Source organism: Camelus dromedarius, chromosome 4 (assembly GCF_036321535.1).
Source record: "Camelus dromedarius isolate mCamDro1 chromosome 4, mCamDro1.pat, whole genome shotgun sequence".
Lineage (NCBI taxonomy): Eukaryota > Metazoa > Chordata > Mammalia > Artiodactyla > Camelidae > Camelus > Camelus dromedarius.
Genome location: NC_087439.1, coordinates 85,762,009 through 85,785,296, shown reverse-complemented (window position 1 = coordinate 85,785,296; position 23,288 = coordinate 85,762,009).

Sequence of the window (23,288 nt, the reverse complement as noted above, 5' to 3'; positions counted from 1 at the left end):
GAAATGTAAGGACCACCAAAGCCCTCACGCCTGGTACTACCCTGGACTACTGAATTAGAATTTTTGTGAATGGGAGAGATAGCTGTCTTTTGAAGATCTTCCTAGTGTGATCCTCATGTACATAAAACCTTGGGTTTTCCTGCTTGCAGCATCATGGTCCACAAACTGGTGCCTGGAGGGGACAGGATACAGGAAGTTATGTTTGACAGGCTGGAGAAAGGAAAGGTCAGGGCATGGAAACAAGGGAGGCACTAGAGAGGTACCCATCCTCCAAAACCAGGGGATGGTGAGGAGGGGGAGCAGAGAGAGCATAACCTCCTCATTTCCACTAGGAAGCAGGTGTCTAGGGCACGAGGCTAGACTTTAGAGGTATCCGTGTCCACAGGTGAGTGTGGACTCTTCAGTGTTCTTCACAGCTTAAGGCACCGTCCGTGAGGTATCTCAGGGCCAGATGGAATCTCTCTTCAGAAGGTTAAAGAGAGATGTGTCAGGTCAGGCTGTCCAAATGGGCTGTTCATACCTGTCAAGGCTGTAAAGAGCTAAGAAAGGATTTTTAGAAAACTATTTTCACAGAAAGTAAAAAAAAAAAAAAAAGATGGAAAGACTATTTATGACCATCAGGAGTAAAATCAGCTCCCAGAAGCACCTTAGGGAAAGAGTCAGGGTAAGAGGGAGAAGGTAGGAATCATTCCAAAGGCCAAGTTCAAGGGGACACCTACAGTGAGAGAGAGGCAGCTGTGGGCTCAAGGGCCCTGATCAAATGCAAAATCCTTTCGAGGTCACCAGTGGAGAGAGACTTGATTCCAGATACCAAGAGGAAGCCAAAGGCCAGAGCACTGTCCTGAAAAAGAGAACTATCTATGCTTTGGCTCAAATCCACTGGGCCAGACAGAAAAATTCTGTGGTCCGGTGGATGTCTTCTCATTGGCTGCATAGTGAACACCATATTGTTTATCAAGACAACTTTACAACAACATTAAAAGAATTTTTAAAGAAAATATTCACCATAACACCATCTACCTAATCTAACAGCTTAATAAAGTCTTCAAGAATAATCTTTTTGAGGACCAACATTTGTGATTATAAGCATCAAACTCATTTTGATTCAGAAATTAGTTATTTCTTTAAAATATCTCCCTTTCCACATCAAATGTTAAGTCGCCAGCGAATAAATGAGCATTAGATCATGGAGAAAATGTAAAATAAAAGTCGTCAAATAATGCAAAGAAACAGTTACATTTTTAAATAATCTTAACTATTTTCTTTTCTCTCTATAAAGTGACACACGTCTCTTAGGGAAAAAAATTGAACTTGGATAGGTGAAAGACAGAAAATAAAAATAACTCGTAATTTCACCTCTGAAATCACATTAGGATTTTGTGTCTGCGTATACTTACACTTACCTTCCCTCATAAATGAGATCACACAGTGCATATCATTTGTTAAGCTATTTGTGTGTGTACACACACACACACACACATGACTTTATACAGCTGGAACATCTTTCTATGTCAAATATGTTATTTTCCTACCACTTTATCTGAATGCCTGTTTAGTCATATTTTGAATGGCTGTTGTGTTTCTCCGGTTCACCATAAACAGACGATGCATTTCAGAGCAGCAGCTGAGGGCCCCGGTCAACTGCGCTCCCTTGAGAACTAAGAGGTTCATTCTCAAGGTCATCAAAGATGTACTAACATTTATTTAATCCACAGTGGGTTACAAGATATTAAGGTGGTCCAATTGTTTGCTATTTTTTAAAAGGCTGCAAAAATTTTTATTCTTTTCACATCTCAGAATATCTTCTAAAATTAAATTTCTCGAAGTATAAAAAAGCTAGGCCAGAGGTTATAGACATTAGATAGATGTTACTAATTTGCCCGACAGAGAGACTGAGCCAATTTGCACTTCTGCCAACAGAATGGGAGACGGCCTGTGTCCTGCAGCCTCACCAATACTGAGTATGGTTCTCTAAAGATCATTGCCAATTTGAGAAGTTAAAAAATGCTGTTTCATTTTAAATTATGTTCCCTTGATTGCTCATTAAATTCATCATCTTATTTTTTTGTCCATTTATATTTTTTCTTTATGAATTATCTATTCATAATGTTCTATGCCTATTTTTCTGGCAGAAATGTTAAACTTTTATTAATTGATTGATATTTATTATTATATATAAATTTTTTACTGTATAATAACAGTGTCAGAGAACCATACACTCTTTACACATGACGCACATTACCCTCAATCTGCCTTAGATAGTGCAAGCGTTTTTTCCTAGCTTATCATTTATCTTCTAATCTTGCTTGGGATGAATTGGTTTTGTTTTGCTTTGCTTAGAAGCCCAGAAGTTTTCAATTTTAATATAATCAAATCTATCCACTCTCCTTTCCCGTCTATCTTTCTCCCTTTTTCTTAGAAAGGCTCTCTCTACCTTGAGAATATTTAAATATTTACCTATATGTTTTTCTAGAATTGTTGTGGTTCTTCATTCAGCTGGACTTTATCTTAGTGTAAAATATAAAGAAAGGGTTGAATGTTTATTCACATATACCTAGCTGGTTGTCACAACACATTTTATCAAATAAATCATAATGTTCTCTTGTTTAAAATGATACTTTTCCCATGTAATAAAGAAAACAAACCCTTACTGAATGATGACTGTATTCCAGAAACCATGCTAAGTGCTTTTCACGGATTAACCCATGTCATCCTCACCCCCTAAGTTGCTATTATCGCCTTTTTACGGAGGAGAAGACGGTCACAGAGTTTGGTGATCACACAGTTAAGAAGTGGCAAGCCGGGAATCACACTCCATCAGGCCAGCCTCAGAGTGCAATCTCTTCAAGTTCCACCCCAACTGCCTCTCCAATTTTTAATCTACCATTCTGTTTATTTTTCAATTTTATATTCTACTTATTTGTTTTTTCCTTAACTTGTCACATCGCTTTTACAAGTTTATAATATATTTCACTCTCTGGATGGGTGAGTCCCTATGAATCAGAACCTGTGCTTAGGGTCCCTTATCTTGTTCTGTACACCAAAGATGAGACCAACAGGAGGACCATGGCCACAGTTCTAGTGCTGGAACCACAGGTCCCCTGTCCTATACTCCTTCAGACATTTGAGGTTGGGAGCATTAGGGGCATTCTGCTAAGTATCACTCCGACTTCCTAGAAAGGCTTTGAAAGTCAGTTTGTGAAGCCTTGCTCAGTCAGGGCCACGCTCTGCTATGTCTGCATTAAATTTCCCTGACCTTCTGGGAATGCAGGTACAGACTTCTCTTGTTCTGATATAGTCATTTTAATGGTAATTTGGGAAGTACATGCATTGGTTCAAAACAGAGTCTTGAGCTGGACCACAGTTATAATTTTTTAAGTCTAAAAATGTGTTTAAATGTTGCCTATATTTCCTCTATTCTGAAGCCTCTCTTGTTTAAAGAAAGCCCCTGTCAACTTTACCTCAGCTACTTCTTGGTGCCCTCTTCGCTCCCCTCCAGCTCATTCTGGCTGTGGTCAGCACGCCTCTCTTCCCTCCACTCCCATCGGCCCTCCAGGAGAACATCCGACCCTTCAGGGATACCTCCACTCGCCCACTCTCCCCCACGTCTCTGACACTCACCCACTGAGCTCTCCTGCGGCCTCTGGTAACTCTGAGGATCATGACGAAAGACCACATTCCAATAAAGAGCAAGTGAGTTCTGGCCAAACCGAGTTCTCATGGGCCATGTGCTTTTGAAAACATCTGACCTTGTTACTAAAGCAGGACGTGATTCATTCCCAAGCAGGAGCCCTCTCGGTTACACGCACCAGGGAAGGAGAGCTCGGGCCAGATGCAACAAGCTTGCAAACAACCGCACAAAGACCGTGCATTTCCACGGAATGTGCCCTATGACGTTACTTACACAGAGATGCTGTCTTCTACCTTCAGTTTGCTTAGGACTGTGATGAAATTAGCTTCTACCTCTTGAATTCCTATCTGTTTGCAAGGCTGCGGGTGCTCGGGGGCAAGCTGGGTCATGGTGATGTTGATCCGGGATTTTACATGTCTTGCAACATACTAATAACCCCAACAAGGTGATGATTAAAAAAGAAAATTGATGATTAAAAGGAGAAATTCGCCAGAATTCAACAGAAAGGCTTTCCAGGCATTGTCAACTCTGCCAAAAACAAACACCCCATAGCACTTAAACCATAGTGCCTGGAACACACTGGACTCTCGCTAAGTGTTGCTTTCATATGGAGAGAGAATATATTTTTTAAATACAAACGAAGTCATATAAGCCTTGTAAAGTTAGTGGTTAAAGACCTAACGTCTCAGGGCTGAATGACTTTTGAAAAATGAATCAGCTTTTAATGAAATTCACTGGAAAACTTGGGGCTTTCTTGGGCTTTGTACTATGTTTTGGGGAAGAAATTAAATAAAAAGAGAAATCCAAGTGCTCATCTGGAGATTTATGTAATTTGTCAATTACATAGTTTCTTTTTAAGAACCATGTCGTATCTTACAAGACCTTAAAGGCTCTGCGCCTACGTGCAGGTCCTTGTCTTTCCATGTGACGTGAAGGTATTTTAGATACTACGGGCTGTTGGAATGAGGCTGTTTCTCCCACACCCCGCTTTCTGCTGACATTTTTCTACCACCAAAAACACAAGCACACCTAAGGACACACACACCCAGCATACCAACGTCTACAGCAAGGCATTTTTATAAAAACACTTGATTGGATTCAACCGGATTTTCTTCTTTTTACAACTCGGTTTTGAGAGTCTAGACACAGCCAAACTCAAATCCACTCTCGTTTGCATTTATACCCTATGATATGATTTAGTAGATAATGGATTGTTGTCCACTACTGTAATCCTGGGTGAGAACTGGTTATCACTGCCAGCACGCGTAAATCAAGGGGAAACCACATTGCTCTCGAGTGACGTTCATTCAATATCACATTTGCAATTGAATTCATACATAGGTTTTAGAAAGTGTTCTCTTTTATTTTTGTAAATTGGTGTTCATCAGAGAGAGCCAATGTTATCCACACACAGAGTACTCCAGTGGCTTTGACCATTCACTCTCAAGGGACTCTTGTTGGCAAGTGGTCCTTCAAAGGAAGATCTGTTCTATTTAATCTTATTCTGGTTACAAAAGCCTTGACATAATACCTCAATTTTGTTTTTTTCTGCGAAGTGCATGCATTTTAAGCACTGTTTAACATCAGTAGAGTCAAGAACAAGACTCTTTTTTCATTTTGTAGAATTATAGAGGTTCCTCATAATTTCTAATGATTTTCTCCTTTTATAAAATTAGTAGTGCCTTCTACAAAACAATAATTCAAAGCCTTGACCCTGGGTCTTTCTCACATGCTCTACCTGAATTTACTTCTATGGGGCAGCCCTCTTTCAAGACAATAAGCAAGGCATTCAATAATTCCTCGATCATAGCTCCTAAAAAATTCATAGCTGGGGCTCTTACAATGGAGTCGCTTTGCCACAATCTCACTACCTTTGGAATATTTTGTTAAGATTTTAATGTTTTCAAATTCAGAGACATAAAATCTCAGAAAAAAAAAAAGTGGCAATAAGTTCCAAAGTAAACCTTATTCAGTAGGATATTCTTAGTACATTTCTTAACTGAAATGTACGCTGTCTTCATTGAGCTCGCCACCCCAACACAAGTGCTACCGTCCTGGTCTGGTCACAGTTAGGGGTAAGTGCTAGTTCACACGATTGCCTTTTTGGAGGACTTCTTATATGCTGGGTGGTTCCAGAAACATCTGTGTGAGGCTGTACCCAGAAGAGCTCGAAATTATTCATGGTGTGGTTTCTAGATGGCTGTGATTCCCAGAATGGTTTAGGGAACAGAAGTACAGGCTTGTACTTCGAGGCAGTTTGGCTTCATTTACTGACAAGTTTTTGACTTCGGTTTTGGTTCCATTGGTTAAGTTGTTCATTTGCATCCATAATCCCTAAAATTAATCTTGAAAGGAACACAAAAGGGGGCTTTGATGGGAGACTGTTAATAGGATGCCCGATAAAGTACAAATATTTATGAAGATGAATGACAAGATATTCTGGGATTCATATTATCAAATTCTCTTGGTATTTGGAAAGATATGCATTTCTTCCCATCCTCCTGCCACAGAAGGGAAAAGAAAAAGAGATTTACTTGTTGCTTTGAAGTATCTGTCAGGATTACTCCATGTTTTCCCTTTGTGTATACACATAGCAGACAAAAGAGGAGAAAATGAACTCCTTAAGTTACAGAAATTTTTCATCTGATCCAGTGAAACAATTTTTTAAATTTTTCTTTTTTTTTTAAATTTTTTATTGATTTATAATCATTTTACAATGTTGTGTCAAATTCCAGTGTTCAGAACAATTTTTCAGTCATACATGGACATATACACACTCATTGTCACATTTTTTTCTCTGTAATTTTTTTTTAAAGCCCAAATACATTTATTATTATTTTGTGCCTTTGTTATTCTCCAGATGTTATTTAGTGCTGAATGTTCTGTAACCATTTAGTGGCCAGAAGAGGGCTCAAAAATGTTGGAATTTCAGGAGGCAACTCCTGTTACTTTCTTTCCCTTAAACTGATTTGTACGTATTAAGAATTGCTTTTGTAAATTATTCCCTGGTATCTCGGGTCTCATTTAAGCTAAAGTTTTTCTCTCTTTTATACACGTCCCAGGATAACAGTATTTACTTTTGTTCAACACAGATTTTTATGGTTCAGTAATATTTTTTTTAATTACAAATCTCTTGCGTCTGTTATGCTGTGAGTCAATGACACACTTGGAGTAATTTGATTAATATGACACTTTTTTTAAAAAAATCAACATGTTCCACAGCTTCAATTCAACAGAAAAAAATTTACATGCTTCAACTACTATGACAACTCTAACTTAAGTCATATTTGAAGTATTTTAATACATTCATCTCCCTGGTCAATGACTGGCTTTGTTACTTCCCTTACTTGGTTTTGCTTGTCACTTCCCCCTACCCCCTATTACTTTTGGACCATTTATAAGAACAGTTTCTACATCAGATTTAGTACCTTGAGGTTCAAGATTACATTATTCAAAATGACTCATATGAGGAAAAGTAGCTTCAGAAATAATCAGTCCGGTTGCCCTGGGCAAGTGACTTAAGCTTTGTGAAATCCAGAAAAACAAAGTCAATGATCTCTGAGGTTGGTTAAGACACATAAGCTCTGTAATCTTCTTGACAGAAACGCACGTCCCCAGAGAAAGCATGGGGGTGACATAGTTTCCTCTGGATACAACTTTCCGTAAGATCCTAAGTAAATATCTAGTGTCCCCGCATAGGCTGGAGCAAGGGTTGCCAGAGAACACACAGGACTGAAGGAACCCATGGGATGAACTTACGCTAAAAAAATTACTGTTTATCTGAAATTCAAATTTAACTGAGTTCTCTGTATTTTTATTTGCTACCTGGCCGGAACTCTAACCAGAACCAATTCTTTAGTCATCAGGGAGTCTAGCACATTGTATTAGAAGGAAGTTTTATCATTTCTTCGTCTATTAGCCAAACATGATGTATTCCACAACAGGCAAATTACAGTCACCTAAAGCTTTGCAATCTCCAACAGTCGTAAGAGCCCAGAACAAGTCTTTCCTATAGTTATTTAAAATTCTTGAATGGGCACTATTTCAATACAGGAGGCTTCTCTGAGCTACATCCACTCAGCAACCTGCCTCATTCTTCGGTCATAGCAGCCGGCATTTTAGCTACGCTCTGATGGATCCTTGGCCCGGCAGGTATGTTCCCTCGTCATTAAGCGTCTCCTGAAAATGAACAAGGAGACTTAGGAGCGTTCTTCTCAAGATGGCCCGTTTGTCGTAGAGTATTTGTTTTGGACAGTGAGGTTCCTTTTTGCAGTCCAGTTGCTTTTCAGAGCTAAGAAATTGGTCCATCTTTTAAAAAGGATTTAGGTTTAGAACCTCAACACTTTCATCTTACAAATCGAATCTCCGTTTTTCCCTTTGTGCAGCAGGGAAGACAACATCATAGAATATAACTGAAACACTACGTCAAGTTCTAATACCCCTTTGGCCTCTAGACCATTGCTTTTCAAACTTCGATGTGCACACTGAGCACCTGGCGATCTTGTTAAGATGCATATTACTGTTTAGTTTGGGGTGGTGGCAGATGCTGTATTTATAACAAGGTTCAAGGAGATGCTGGTCTGTGACCCCTAAAATAGCAAGGCTAACTGTAGCATCCACTGTCCATCCTCAGCTGTTCAGAGTGGACAAGACACCACTCCTTCCAGCAAGGCATGATGAGATACAGTCATGTATCCATGAAAGTCTCTTCTCCATATTACCTTTGACACCCATTCCAGTTGAAATTGCTTGTTTAGCAACTCCAGCCCATAGCTAGAAGGCCCCTAAATTAGTCCTGGAGTAATTTAAATCTCATAACCCTTGTTAATATTACACTCACCACACTTATTTACTACTTTAAAAAGTCATAATCTAAAAAATCAGTTGGGGGAAAAACACAACACTAATCTTATTGATAGTCAAAGATGCCCATACCACTAATTGCATAGTCTCCCCAATTTATTCAGAAGACTGTCGAAGCTACCACATCGGTCAAGTATTTTGAGTGCCTATTATGCCAAAGTCACTGCAGTAGGTCAATGATGAATCAAAAAGCAGAAAATATTATTCTTTTCCCCAAACATAGGCAGACTTTGAATGTCTACAATGTGTCAAGCCTTTTCTTGACATTTTATGTATTTTATCTCTTTGAATTTTTACAATAACCCTCTGGAGTGGTTATTATTATAATCCCCATTTTAAAGACGAAGAACTACCTCAAACTAAAAAGCTTCTGCACAGCCATCAACAAAATGAAAAGACCACCTACAGATTGCGAGAAAATATTTGCAAACTACGTAACTGATAAGGGGTTAATATCTAAAATATATGAAGAATTCATACAACTCAATAGCAAAAAAACAAACAACCTAATTTTAAAATGGGCAAAAGACCTAAATAGAGCAAAGAAGACATACAAATGGCCAACAATTGCATGAAAAGATGCTCAACATCATTAACCAACAGGGAAATGCAAATCAAAACCACAACATCACCTCACACCTGTCCGAATGGCCATCATCAAAAAGAACACAAATAACAAATGTTGGCTAGGATGTGAAGGAAAGGGAACCCTCTCACACTGGTGGTGGGAATGGAAATTGGTGCAGCCACTGTAGAAAACAGTATGGAGTTTCCTCAAGAAATTAAAAATCGAACTACCAGGGGTGGGAAGGAACAGAATGAGAGTTCAAAATTTGTAGATACTGACAGGCATATGTAGAATAGATAAACAAGATTATACTGTGTAGCACAGGGAAGTGTGTGCAAGATCTGGTGATAGCTCACAGTGAAAAAAAAAGTGACAATGAATATATGTAAGTTCATGTATAACTGAAAAATTTTGCTCTACACTGGAAATTGACACAACATTGTAAACTGACTATAACTCAATTTAAAAACGTTAAAAAAAGAATAGAACTACCATATGATCCAGCAATCCCACTTCTGGGTATATTTCCAAAGGAAAGAAAATCACTATTTTGAAAAGATTATCTACACTCCCACAGTCACTGCAGCATAATTCACAATAGCCAAGGTATGGAAATAACCTAAATACGGACAAAGAAAATGTTATTTTATACATACACACACACACACACACACACACACACATATATATTAAAAAGATGGAAACTCTGCCATTTGCAACAACCAACATGGATGAACCTAGAGGGCATTATGCTAAGTGAGATAAACTAGACAGAGAAAGACAAATACTGCATGGTCTTGCTTGTACGAGGAATCTAAAACAAAAAGTCGAACCCATAGAAACAAAGAGTAGAATGGTGGTTTCCAGGAACCAGGGGATGGGAAAAGAGTGTAGGCTGGTAGAGAGTACAAACTTTCAGTTATAAGATGAATAGGGTCTGAGGACCCAACGTATCACATGGTGACTGTAGTTGAAAATAACCCGCTGTGTAATTGAAAATTGCTAAGAGAGTAGACATTAACCGTTCTCACACAAACACAAAAAGGGTAAAATATCTGAGATAATGAATATGTTAATTAACTTGATAGTGGGTATCCTTTCATAATGACAAATCACCATGACATACACTTCAAACATCTTACAATTTTACTTGTCCTTTATACCTTAATAAATCTGGGGGGAAGAAACTGGGGACAAGTTGATTGTTCAAGGTCAGATAGCTAGAAAATGGTGGATGAAGATTTGAATGCAGAAAGGTTTGGTGCCTGGATTTTCAAACAGCACGTTCAGCTGTGTGTATGTCTCCCTGGGACGACTGTAGATCTACATAATTCTTGGGAAAGATTATGACAAGCGGAGCTGGGGCTGGAGAACCACTGGCCACGTGAGCAAAGGCACTGGTGGTTTCCTTCCAGGGCCGAGGGTGTGGGGATGACCTGGGGCACGCTGAGTGGACAGGTCTGGTCCAGCCTTGGTGCCGGCAGGTCCTGACAGTGTGATCTTGAGCTGCGCTCAACCTCTTTAAGCCTTCGTTTCACTTCTGCTAACAGAAGTGGAAGCAATAGTACCCATCTCATCCAGGTTATCATAGGTGAATAAAAGAATACAGGTGCAGAGTTAACCCTCTGAAATGCTAACTGGTGGTTGATGTTAAGTGACAGCCAAAATTCAGGTGGCAGCATGGGCAGGAACGAGGGAAATGCAGAGGCCTCATTCAGGGACAATCTACACACAACTTGGTGGCTAGATGTACAGGGCCAAAAAGAAGAAAAAGGGACACAAGGATGCCAGGAGAAAAGGTAAGTTATGATAGAACATGTAATTCATTTTATTTATCATTTACTATATGCTCTCTCTGCTTGGTGCTTTACAGCCACTACCTTATTCAGTCCTCCACGTTAGACAAGGATATCATATTCATTATTATCATGATTATCTTTATTTTACATACGGAAAAGCTGAGACTTTTAATGAGGGTAAATAATCTGCCCAGGGTGACCCAGCCAGCCAACGGCAGAGTTGCAAGCTGAACACGTCTGTCTGATTCAAGGCCACGCTCTTGAGCTTGAGCGGAAAAAAGAGTGTGAAGCCAAAACCACTTTCTCTCTCCTCTACTTTCCAGTGATTTTTTTTCTCTGTATATTTTGCATTGTATGTTGTATCAGAGTGGTGGGTTTTTCATTTCTCCTTCTAGATTATAAACTTTCTGAAAGCAGCCTCTGAAACTCTTGAATTCTCAATGCCTTGGACACAGGAAGTCCTCTCCTACCTAGTGAATGAATTAATGAATTAACGAATTAAAAACTAGGAAGAGTTATCAGGACTAGACAGAAAGATTCTGAAGCCATCTGTACAGATGTAATATTTCACATATTCATAAAAAATTGATGATAAGGTAGCAAATGGTATCAAAATAGCTTAAAGCTAAAAAAACACGTTCAGGCTGAGCTGCATCCCTGTGGGCTGTAAGCCATCTCATTCTCCCAGGAGCCTTAACTTTTCACAATTGTATTAAATCTCTCCATGCTTATCACTGAATCTTAGGAAAACCAAGTTTATGGGAAATCCACCATTTGTCAAGATACCTTTCACTGCAACTATTCTTTTCATTTCTCTCTTTGTTTCTTTTATATCTGCTTTGTGCTCCCATCCAAGGAAAGTTAAAACAATGTTTTTTTCCTGTGATATTTGAACTTTCAGTTGGCTGTTGGCATCACCCTTGATCTATTGACAAGAGTCCTGTTCCTAATCATAGTTATATAGTTGATGAAAAATTTGAATTCATTTTAGTACCATCAAGATAACCTGAGAACAAAGGAAAGACTATGGTAAACGGTAGGAAATTAGGCTTTTTATTCACACAATAGTAATCTGTGGATTCTTCCAAGATATCTCAATTCAAATAGCCTCTTGTGTTTAATACCAGAAGGTGGGGAGTAAACTGAGGGAGATGATTGTGTGTTAGGGACATTACTCAGTGAGAATCTCACCTGAGGTTCAACTTGCCCACTAGCGTGGGAGTGGCCAACCATCTCAGGTAGATCTGGACCAAGCTTCTACTGAGAATCAGGGCAGAAGAATCCTGTCTTCTAAAGTAATGACTGTGATCCAGAGAATGAAGATAAATGTGATCTTTCACAGCACCCAGGCCATTTACTGGCAAAACAGTACTTACGAGCAAAGAACTGAGTGCCCCAGGCCCTGCCTTTCCAGACACCTTCCTCAGTGGCCTGACAGGGGCTACTCTTCACTGACCCAGAGCTGCCTGGACACCCTGAGTCAGGGTCTCTCCTTTGGACCAGGAGGCGGATGCTGCACCTTTCATGGATTATGAGACAGACTGACATAAGCTGCCTGGATGGGATGGAGGATTTCCCCTCCATCCTTCCTTCTGGATTAAGTAAAGAAATATTTTCTATCACTGGGACACAGGCCCATGAGAGGCAGGACCCTGGCTGTCATATTTACCTTGAGTTCCCAGATCTCATCACTGTGCCTGTCAAAAAGAACAGATCCTCAAGGGACATTGTGGAATCAGTGTAAGTGGAACAAATGAATGAGTGAGATAATGCATTAGGCAGCTAGTGTGCACAGCATATATCTACATAGGAAGCTAGTAATTGTTAAGGCAACATTCTGTCTTTTTTTTTTTAAGATTCCACCTATGAGTCATATCATATGGTATTTTTCTTTCTCTTTCTGGCTTACTTCACTTAGAATGACAATCTCCAGGTCCATCCATATTGCTGCAAATGGCATTATTTTATTTTATTTTTTTATCACTGAGTAGTATTCCATCATTTATCACATCTTCTTTATCCAGTCATCTGTCGATGGACATTTAGCTTGCTTCCATGTCTTGGCTATTGTAAATAGTGCTGCTATGAGCATTGGGGTGCATGTATCTTTTTGAATTAGAGTTCCCTCCAGATATATGCTCAGAAGTGGGATTGCTGGATCATATGGTAAGTCTATTTTTAGTTTTTTGTTTTTGTTTTTGTTTTTTTCAAATGCTACTTTTCTGTGTTTATTAAGGGGATCATATTTATTTTTTTTCCTGTTTGGTATTACAGTAATTTATTTTTTTCCCCTGGCTAATTGTTTATTTATTTATTTATTTACATTTTTTATTGAGGAATAGTCATTTTACAACGTTGTGTCAAATTCCAGTGTAGAGCACAATTTTTCAGTTATACATGAACATACATATATTCATTGTCAAATTTTTTTTTCACTGTGAGCTACCACAAGATCTTGTATATATTTCCCTGTGCTATACAGTATAATCTTGTTTATCTATTCTACATATGCCTGTCGGTATCTACAAATTTTGAACTCCCAGTCTACCCCTTCCCACCCCTCTCCCCCTTGGCAACCACAAGTTTGTATTCTATGGTTAAGACAACATTCTGTAAAGGGCACCTAATTTCGTCCCCTCTAGATGCCAGGATCTCATTCTGTCAGGTTCATTCACACCAGATATTCTCCTGTGAGCATAGCTGAGGGGCTCTTAATTTAAGATTTATGACAAAGGTAGCCATTGATAAGGACTGAGGATGACCAATCCCACGCCCCTAATGAGAACAAGTTCCAGTGTCTTAAACACAGTCATAAATGAGAAACAATGAAGGAGACACAGTGGGTTTTGTACTGGTTTTTAGTGCCTCTTCACTAAAAAGCTGATGTCCAGTTTAACCAGTGTGCCCAAGGCTTCTGTATGGGGCCCATCTATTTCCTTTCCTGAGGGTTCCATGTTGCTTTTATCTTCCAAGATCCCCTTATTGCTCAAGAGTCCACAGTATGATCGCAGAGTCTTCAGTCTATTGTTAATCTGCACTCTTTGCCCTGAAATCCTGCCTACACTTTTTGTGCCACCCCAAGCCTGGTCCGAGGGATGCCTAATGGGGCACTGCGTCATGGGAAAGGTTTGTAAGCCCCTTTGCAGGAAAGCAGGAGGAGTTACTTCCTGCCCAGAGTCCATCAGAGATTGCACTCCCTGTTTGTCATCCCCTGAGCATCACCACTGAACATCTCAGATGAGAGTCGTGGAGACATTGCTATGCAAGCCCAGAACCCTTGCTTAGACGTTCACATATTACTTCATTTAATTCCTATGACTACCCCGGAGCCAACCACCATTTCTTCACCTTTCAGAATTTGCTAAAGGCAGATTTTCAGAAGGTGCACCCCATAAAACGTTAGCCATCCAGATGCTTCATTTTGAAAAAAAGGATTCCACGGTCAAACAAACTTGAAAAATAATGCATAAATCCCCTTCTTGAATATTCCCAGTGCACATGAATCTTACAGTAAAGAAACGTATTTAACTTCCTTTCACCCAGAGTTTCCCACGTGTTGATCCCTCTGTTCCTACACTGCACCTTTGGAAATTCTGGCCTAAACCTCTGAACAAGTAAGATGGAGCAGGAAAGAGAGGAAAGATGTGAATCTGTGGCCTTTTGACTCCTCCCAGCATACCACACGGTATACCTTCTTTCACTAGTTCATTAACATGTATGTTTTGCATAATCGACATAAGTTTGCCACAATATACAGAAATATACCACACAGTATACCAAAGCTGCCTTCTTTCATCTTACTAGTTCACTGATATTCATAAATTTATCTGAATATTTAAGTGGAATATTGAAGGGAGAAAATGTGAACCTTAGGGGAAAATACACAAAACCATTTGAGGAAGAAAGGAGACTAGAGACAAACACGCAGGACCAAGCTGAGTGCCTTGGTAGTGACTTAAAATAAACAGGAGAAGGTTGAGGACACAGCCCAGTGGGTTCCAGCTTTGGTGTCACCATTAACAATATCCTTCACATTGACATGGCACTCTGTGTTTGCAAAGCACCTGTAAATATACCATAAAATTTGATTTTCACAGACAACACGGTGGGTGGGTGTGGGGATTCTTTTATGAATAAGTGAAACACCCAGAAAAGAACTCACCCAATGTCCAAACAGCGTGTCCTCTAGTTGGGAGTTGAACCCAAATATTTTAAATCCAGGATCTTTCCAGGCCAAGGCTGTGTGATTGACAAGGACTGAGGCTAAAGTGGACAGGGAATAAAACCTGGGGACAAATGAAGATGTGAGAAAAAGTTGAATTTTTTCACAATTTCCCCTGTAACTGGCAACCCAGGGCCAGTCCATTTCGGGAGCCCCGCCCACAAAGCTGGCATTCTAGTCTGACCAGGAAGTACATCTCTCAGCTTTGTCCCAGAGAGGTGTTGCCTCGGCCGGTGAGACATTTGGGAACGTTAAGAATTAAACGGGATTGGAGAAAAGATGTTCATAGATTGGTGTTCCTTCCCACAAAGCGGGCACGGGAGCGTAGGACAGATTGGAGGGGCTGGTGAGTTAAGAGACAGTTAGGTCTCCTGGGTTCAGAAGTGGGAAATCCTGAGCTAAGAGGAAAGAAGCAGCCTGGCAAGTGGTAAAATTAAAAGTCGGCATGTAAAAGGGGAAGAAATCTTCACCAGAATGAAAACCAAGTGTTCAACATCCCAGAAGGAGAAACTTCAAGGGAGTCCTAATTAAATCATGATGATTTGAGTCATAAATTATTTCCAGTGAAACACAATGTACTTCCTTCTCTCATGCATCGCTTTCTTAGAATTTCTTTGCTGTGCATTTTCCTAAAACACCAAGCATTGTGACGAAATTAGAAAGTGGCTGGTCCCACGGACCATCGCATGAAATGAAGCGTAGTCACTGAACTTTCCCGTGAAGGACAAAAGAGTAATGATGCCCACGTTTCTGGGCTCCTGTCTCCCATGTGCTGTTCAAACACCCCAAGTTCTTTTTTCCCAGAAATGAAAGATGAGTTTCTAAATCTCTGGCTTGTGAAGTCGAAATAAAATTTTCCCTTCATTAATCTCAACCAGATTTCTTTCCTCACCTCTGCAGGGAGCTAAGGCGACAGCTCCCCCATCTCTTCTGGGGCCCCTACTTCTCCTGGCAGCTTGCTTTTCAGGTCTAGCAATTTCCCGAGTGTCCCCCAGCAGCCTGTGATGCAGGTTAGGATCCACACACCCATCCGAGCGTGGAGCGTGTCTGAGAATGCCTCCACTCTACCTAAAGCGTGTCGATGGCTCCCCATCACCTGCTGGATAAGGTCAGAACCTTTTAGCTCAACATGCAAGACCATCATGTGACCTCAATCTACATGTCTAGTCTCGACTGCCAAGTTTCCACTTTCCAACTGACACCAGTACCTCAGACTCCCTAAGATTTTTGCCTTGATACAGATGGGTCAACCATGGTCTCCCCCACTTCCAAAGGCTGGCCCACGACATCACCCCAGCCTGGAAGGCCGTCACCACAAGTTCCCGCCCCTCACAATCTAGGACTCAGTCCAAGTGTCATTTCCAGAAGCGTTTCCTTTATCCTCTCCACCCCACAACCCAATCTGCATTGGAGGACCACCAGGGTTCATGCTGCCGTCCCACTAAATATTGTCATCATCTTCTGACTTGTCTACATTCATGACAAATTATTTTTTTACTGTTTGCTAGATACTGAATCCATGGAACAAAATGACCATTCAGCTTATGGTCTAGTGGAGAAAATTGACAATCAAATGATCACATATTAAAAAAAAAAAATCGACTGTGCCAAGTGCTATTAAGGACAAAAAAGGAGTCTGTGAGTGCATGAAATTGTAGGCTGGGGAAGGGTTCTCTGAGGAGGTGGGGACTGGGCTGGAATCGAAGATGTGAGCAAGGGTGGACTAAGCGAAGAGAGGAGAGAGCATTTCAAACAGGACAGCTGGTCCTACCCTTACAGACCTCTAAGCCTTAACACACAGAGGTGCGAAGCAAGTTTGCTGGGAGGCTGAAGGCATGGATGACTGAGGGAGTTGATAAACGAATGATGTCTGAGACACTGGCGTTCTGAGAATTGCCTTATGTCTCTGTGTTATCAGCCAAAGAACTTAATCCCAAAGTCACCCAATCTGCCTGAGTCTCATGTCGCACTCCCTCTCCCCACTGCTCGAGGGTAAGGAAAGCTGATTCAGTGGTCAATCCCAAAGGACCACCTGATACCAAAGGACGGTCAATAGGAAGTGAGAAAGAAAACAGCCTCTCACAAGTGGAGACTGAAAGTCTGGGGCTAGATTATCTGCAACATAATGGCAATGTTGGGAAAGAGGAAAGGAAGTGGAGATGAAAGGAGAAAGTCGGACTCATGCAAAGATAGTTCTGGCCACAGAAAATGCAGCAGCTGAATTCTGAAGGCTGGTCAGGAGCCAGGCATAATTATTAAAAGCACAATCCTATTCTAGAGATGGTGAGAAGAAATCTGAACCCTTGGGCTCTGCATCAGTAAAAGTGTGTTTGTTTTCTCTGTCCAAAGCGTGTGTTTGCTCTGCAGCCTTAAGTCTACTTGTCGCTGTGAGGGCCCCCCCAGGGCTGAGGGAGGAGTTTCCATGGAGAATAGGTCTCAGCGCTGGAAGTCAAACTGGAACCAGTTCTACATGAAGAGTCTCCTCAGAGGGAAACTCAGGGAATATTTGTTTGTATTTTTGATCATCAAAATGGTGTTATTGTTACCCTGATCTCATTAAGTCATTTTCTCTGTCATTTTTTTCTAAATCCGTGTGCCGGGAGCTTAGTCATTAATTTTCTTTTTCTCTTAAATCTCTAAAGTGATGCCAGGAACAGATAATGCCACCGTTCCTCTCAGGACGGAGTGTTGCTTTGCAATCCGGTAAAGCATGAAAGAGCTGGTCTCTGTCAGTTTTTCATCGAAGCCACTGTCACTAGGGTCACATAGGTGGCTGCCCACACTGCAGGGAGCCATTTGCCAAAATACCTGCTCTTTTATGCTGCTCAGGACTCAAGTACTCATCTGCAAATCCACATTTGGTTTTCAAAAGGGACCCCTCTCCACCCTCCACTCACACCTTCCAGAAACGTACATACCGCTCATCTGCATATGCTATAAAGTGTCTCTGACTAGAATCCAGCCACCTGAAACCTCAAGTTTATAAAGGAGGCTTAAAAAACAGAGAAAAAGGAAATAAGGGAGAATCAGGAAGTAAAAGTCACCTGGGCAGCCAGGAGACATGGTGTACGTTTCATGCACGGAAGTTTGTACACATTACTTGAAGGAACCCGTTTCCAGATCTTCACAGAAGCGAGGTGATGGTGAGAAGAGACTGTTAACTCTGAAGCCAGGCAGACCTCGGTCAAGTCCCATCCCTTTCATTGATCACCCATGTGAACTGGAACCCACTTTGGTAGGAGGCCGCCCTCTAGTCTTCATTTTCTCCATCCATAAATGGACAATATGAAATGTAGCTTGAAAGATTGTGATGATGAGAAATTAGAAAATAAGATCTCAGAGTCAATGCTTACCTTCTTTTGAACACAAATATAACAGGCTTCCTTCTCTGGATTTTCCCAAGTCTGCCACTGAGTAGCGAAGAATTCCAAACAGGAAGGTGCTCCCCTCGATGCTGGTGAGAAAAGGCCTCAGGTCATTTGATACCAAAGACAAAGCTGACACCAGAATTCAAATAGGACATCTGTCTGTATTCTCTCAGAGCCTGGAGTAAGAGGAAATAGTCCTACTCTCAGGAGATCCCAAGAGCAATAGAAAAACTCAGCAAAATAAGGGTGGTTCCATATGACGACACCACCAGGACCCTCTCCCCGCCAAAAAAAGTTTACATTCTATCCAAAATCTTGTAGTTAAGAAGGCAGGAAGTAAGAAAGATTTGAAAACATTTTCATCTGTGACTCTTCAAGTTTCATTCATTTAACCTCTTCCCAATCTTTATTTGAGCTCTTGTTATGTTTCAGGCACTGCTGACTACTTGGAATACATCAGTAAACCAAACAGACAGAAATCTCTGTCCTGGGGCAGCTTAGATTTTTGCAGGGAGAAGCAAGCAGTAACTGATGAACACAGCGAGGATGTAAACATATATTGTGTTCAAAGGTGCTAAGAGCAACAAAAGAAATGCAGGGCAGGGGTGATGGAAGTCAGAAGAGGTAGGGAGGGAGAGGACCAGGTTACGACTTAAAATAATTCTTTTAATTATTCTTTTACTTTAAATCTCTTGATTTCAAATAAGTCAGGGAGGCCTCAAAAAAAGTTTTGTACTAAAAGGAAAATCCTCCGCTGTTTGAAAAACCCTAAAGAGGGTTGGCTCTGGGCAAGCTAAAGAATCAGAACTCTTTTTTTGTTATCAAATTCCTAAACTGAAATTTAACTTTATACCTCACTGCCCAAGCAGATTTAAATTCTTTGAGAAGGAGTTCAGATGCATCCCCCACACTGCCTAGGATATCAACAGACATTTACGTGTTCAAGTTATTTTGATGAATGAATGAACGAATGAACCAATGAATGAGTGATGAATAAATGAAACACTCTACTCCGCAAAATCAAGGCTTAATTTGCTCTAACAAATTGAATGCTTACTATCTTCCAAGGAGTTTGGTCATCTTGTTCCCCAGAACAAGCATACCCCTTTCTCCCCGCTTCTCTCCCTGGTGGATTTCTCATTCGCTGTCCCCAGGAGAGAAGACCTATTTGGGCCAACATGGCGCCTTCCATTATGGAAGTCTACTCTTAGGTAGCTTTGTACCAAGCTACTTCATTGTTGAATTTCTTATGGTTTCATTCAGTTATGATGAAGACTTGAGAACCAGTCCATTGTGGTCAGGGTGATAGGGTCCCTGGCAGGAAGGAGGCAGGGAGAAACTAGAGACTGAAATTCCCAAGACACATTCTTGAGAAGGAGGTGGCAAGAAGGGCAGACACATACCGTTCTGTGAACCAGCAGGTCTCTGTTGTGTCAAGAACAAATTAGAAAATGGGGAGAGTGAGGCTGAGGTTATTGGACAAGCCCTGACTTGCTGTGTGAATCTCTGTGGTTTTAATGTTGATTCATTTCACTGCAAGCTGCAGTCGTAACTTGAATAGCTTCACAAGGCTAAACAAAAGCTGGCCCGTAGCCAGGAAACAACCAAGATACTAAATTCTCAGATGCGAGATGTTTTTTTTTTTATTATATACATTTAACATCCAGCTCTGCTTCCCATATTTAGACTTATCACTTTCCTGTGTCGTTCCTCCCATCTGCAAAATCTCAAAAGTTAAGCATCCATCTCATAAATAAGTTACTGGGACAAAGGCCAGACTTTAGGGAAATTTGTCCAAACCAAAACCAAAACCCCAGGAGTGGAGTTTTATGGAAGTGTTTGCTGACCCATGTGGTTGGGCTCGAATCAGTTCTCAGACATCTGAACTATATCTTCCTTTTAGTGCCTTTGTGTGGAGGTCCTTCATGTCTGAACAGACATCTGATTCCTCTTTGTAGCCAACTCAGGGTCTCAGACAAGGCCTTGCACAGAGCCACAAGGAGCTTGATAGAAATGGGCTGAGATGTGCTCTCGTTTCCAAGATGGGTGGTTAGTTGGATGGCCTGGTGAAGACCAACCGGGTTTAAAGAGGAGATGAACCCCAAATGTGTTCCTACAGGTGACATTTCCCAGGTGTGGTGCAGGGTGGGACAGTGTGTCTGATAACTGCCCTGCTCCTTCACAAGCAGGAATAAGTGGACACTAGCCAACAACACCCTTCCCTGATGGTGAGAAATGCTTGGTCCTCCCCTGTGAAGACCTTTCTAAAAACACCTTCTTCTCAAACCTCTGGGACTATGTCTATAGGCACAGGCTTCTGGCCCATGGGCAGGACATGCACCAGGACATATTTTGTTGGGCCTGCACAGAATTAAAAAAAAAAAAAATGCTTGAGATAGTTCCCAGTATTTGAAAACTTGGATGTTTTGTCTAAGAGTCTTAATACCTAACTTCTCCTGACCAACCAGAGGACTTGGCAATGCTGACAAGAAATGGGTGGCTCTGAGGAGCAGAGCCTATTCGGGCTGGTCACGAACCCCCCCAGTTCTCAACATGATTTCACTCGAGCCTTGCCTGCCTCACCTTGGAAAGCCCTTCAGTTGGTGACAAACTGCTCTGACCATTCTGACAATTAGTTCAAAGCAGAGAGTAACAGCTGTCATGTATCGAGTGCTCACCATGGGCCAGACACCTTTCTGAGCTCTTTTCATAGATGACCTCATTTAACCCTCAACAACCCCACGAGGAGTCCCTTCTTAATACATTCAGATCACAAAAGGGGAAATTGAGGCAAGAAAAGTTCAGTGATTTGCTGCAGGCCACACAGCTGTAAGTGGCAGAAATCCAAGAAAAACCAAAGAGGATTGACTCTCGAATCCCAGTGCCTGACTTCTGATCTACCCCGCCCTGAAGATTGGTCAAACGTACTCTCTTTGGGACATTTCCAATTCTCTGGTCTCGCTTCTGGTTGGTTACCTGGTCCAAGTCTGGCCATGCCAAGTGTTTTCCACCTTGCATAGAGGTACCCTGTATCTATAGGTCCATATTATATTATACATAATGAATATTTATTATATATTGTGTAGGCCACATTTTATATTTCTATTAGCGATAGACATACATATAATATTTATTCATCTATTCAAACTCTGAGGGGCCTATAGGAGCAGAAAAATGAAGCCACAGACACTAGCAGCCGTTTGGTGGAAATGAGCCACGACCTGTTCCACGAGGAGGTGGCTGGGAAAGGCGTGGGGAAGAGATGGATGGGGTTGTCAGGCAGACGGCGAGCTCCTAAACCTCCCCAGTTCTTTGGACAGGACGTGCGCTCCAGCCCAAACCGCACACTGAGTCAAGCTGCTCAGATTCACCTCAGAGCCTTCCTTCTCTGATCTGGTGCCTGGGCACCATGTCAGGCCTGTTTTTCCCAGACCATCTTCCACAGCCTCTGCTTCATCCAAACTTGGATTTTGCCCCAAACAGCAGCTCCCTTGGGTTCCCTGCCTCCTTCCTGCTTCCTCTGCAGTATCTTTTCTCTCTCCTGACGGCTCCTTTATTAACAAGGCCTGAAGGCTGAAACCGATTTTTTTTGGTTCTCTGTTAACAAAATAAACTACTTCCATGTTATTTATTTGATTTCATTTCTGAATCCTCTCCCACTCCGGGGGAAGAGGGGGGTGGATTTTTGTTGCTGTTTTCCAAAAGGTTTTTGGTTATTGTTGGTTTAAAGAAGCCTCCGCTGAAGACACCGTGGTGTCCCCAGGGTGCTGCCTCTGGGCTCTGGAATTTTCCTTCAGCCCTAGCCAGCCACGCCCTCAGCTTCCTGTGGGCCCTGGCCTGGCCGGAGAGCAGGAGCAGCTGGAGCAGAGCTGTCTGGCTTGACCGCCTCCCGGCTCAGCCTCCTGCTCACCGGCCTTTCTGGGAACCCCGAGTACCCAGCTTCCCAGGCTCCTCCCCAGACACGCTCAGACCCCCAGGCTCCTCCGACAGTGCTTCCTATCTTTATTTTCCAGCACTTCATAATTTAAATAGATTATTTTTCAGGGGAGGTGTGATGGATATCTTCCAAAATCCAGTCCTTCTGTGGGGAGGTCTATAAAATGAGCACTCCTGTGACATGGTATTTCCCCCTCATATTTATTTGTTTCCTTTAAGGACAAGGTACCATTTATCCACACTAAAAACCCTTAAACACTGGGGAGTCCTTAGGGTTTCAATATGTTGGGATTGAGCTCCACAAAAGCAAGGTCCTCTGGTTTTGTTTTTTTTTTTTTTTTTTCCTTTTTATTGACATACGGTCGGTTTACAATGTTTTGTTAATTTGTGATATACAACATAATGATTCAGTTAAACGTACATATATATTCTTTTTCATTTGAGGTTATGACAAGCTATTGAATATAGTTCCCTGTGCTATACAGTAGGACCTTGTTGTTTATCTATTTTATATATAGTAGTTTGTATTTGCTAATCCCAAACTCCTAATTTATCCCTCGCCACCCCCTTTCCTCTTTGGTAACCATAAGTTTGTTTTCTATGTCTGGGAGTCTGTTTCTATTTTGTAAATAAGCTCATTTGTGTCATTTTTTTAAGAGTCCACATATAAGTGATAACATATATTTGTCTTTGATTTCATTTAGTATGATAATCTCTAGGTTCATCCATGTTGCTGCAAATGGCATTATTTCATTCTTTTTTAAGGCTGAGTAGTATTCCATTGTGTGTGTGTGCGTGTGTGTTTATATATACCACAACTTCTTTATCCAATCATATGTTGATGGACATCTAGGTTGCTTCTGTATCTTGGCTACTATATACAGTGTCGCTATGAACATTG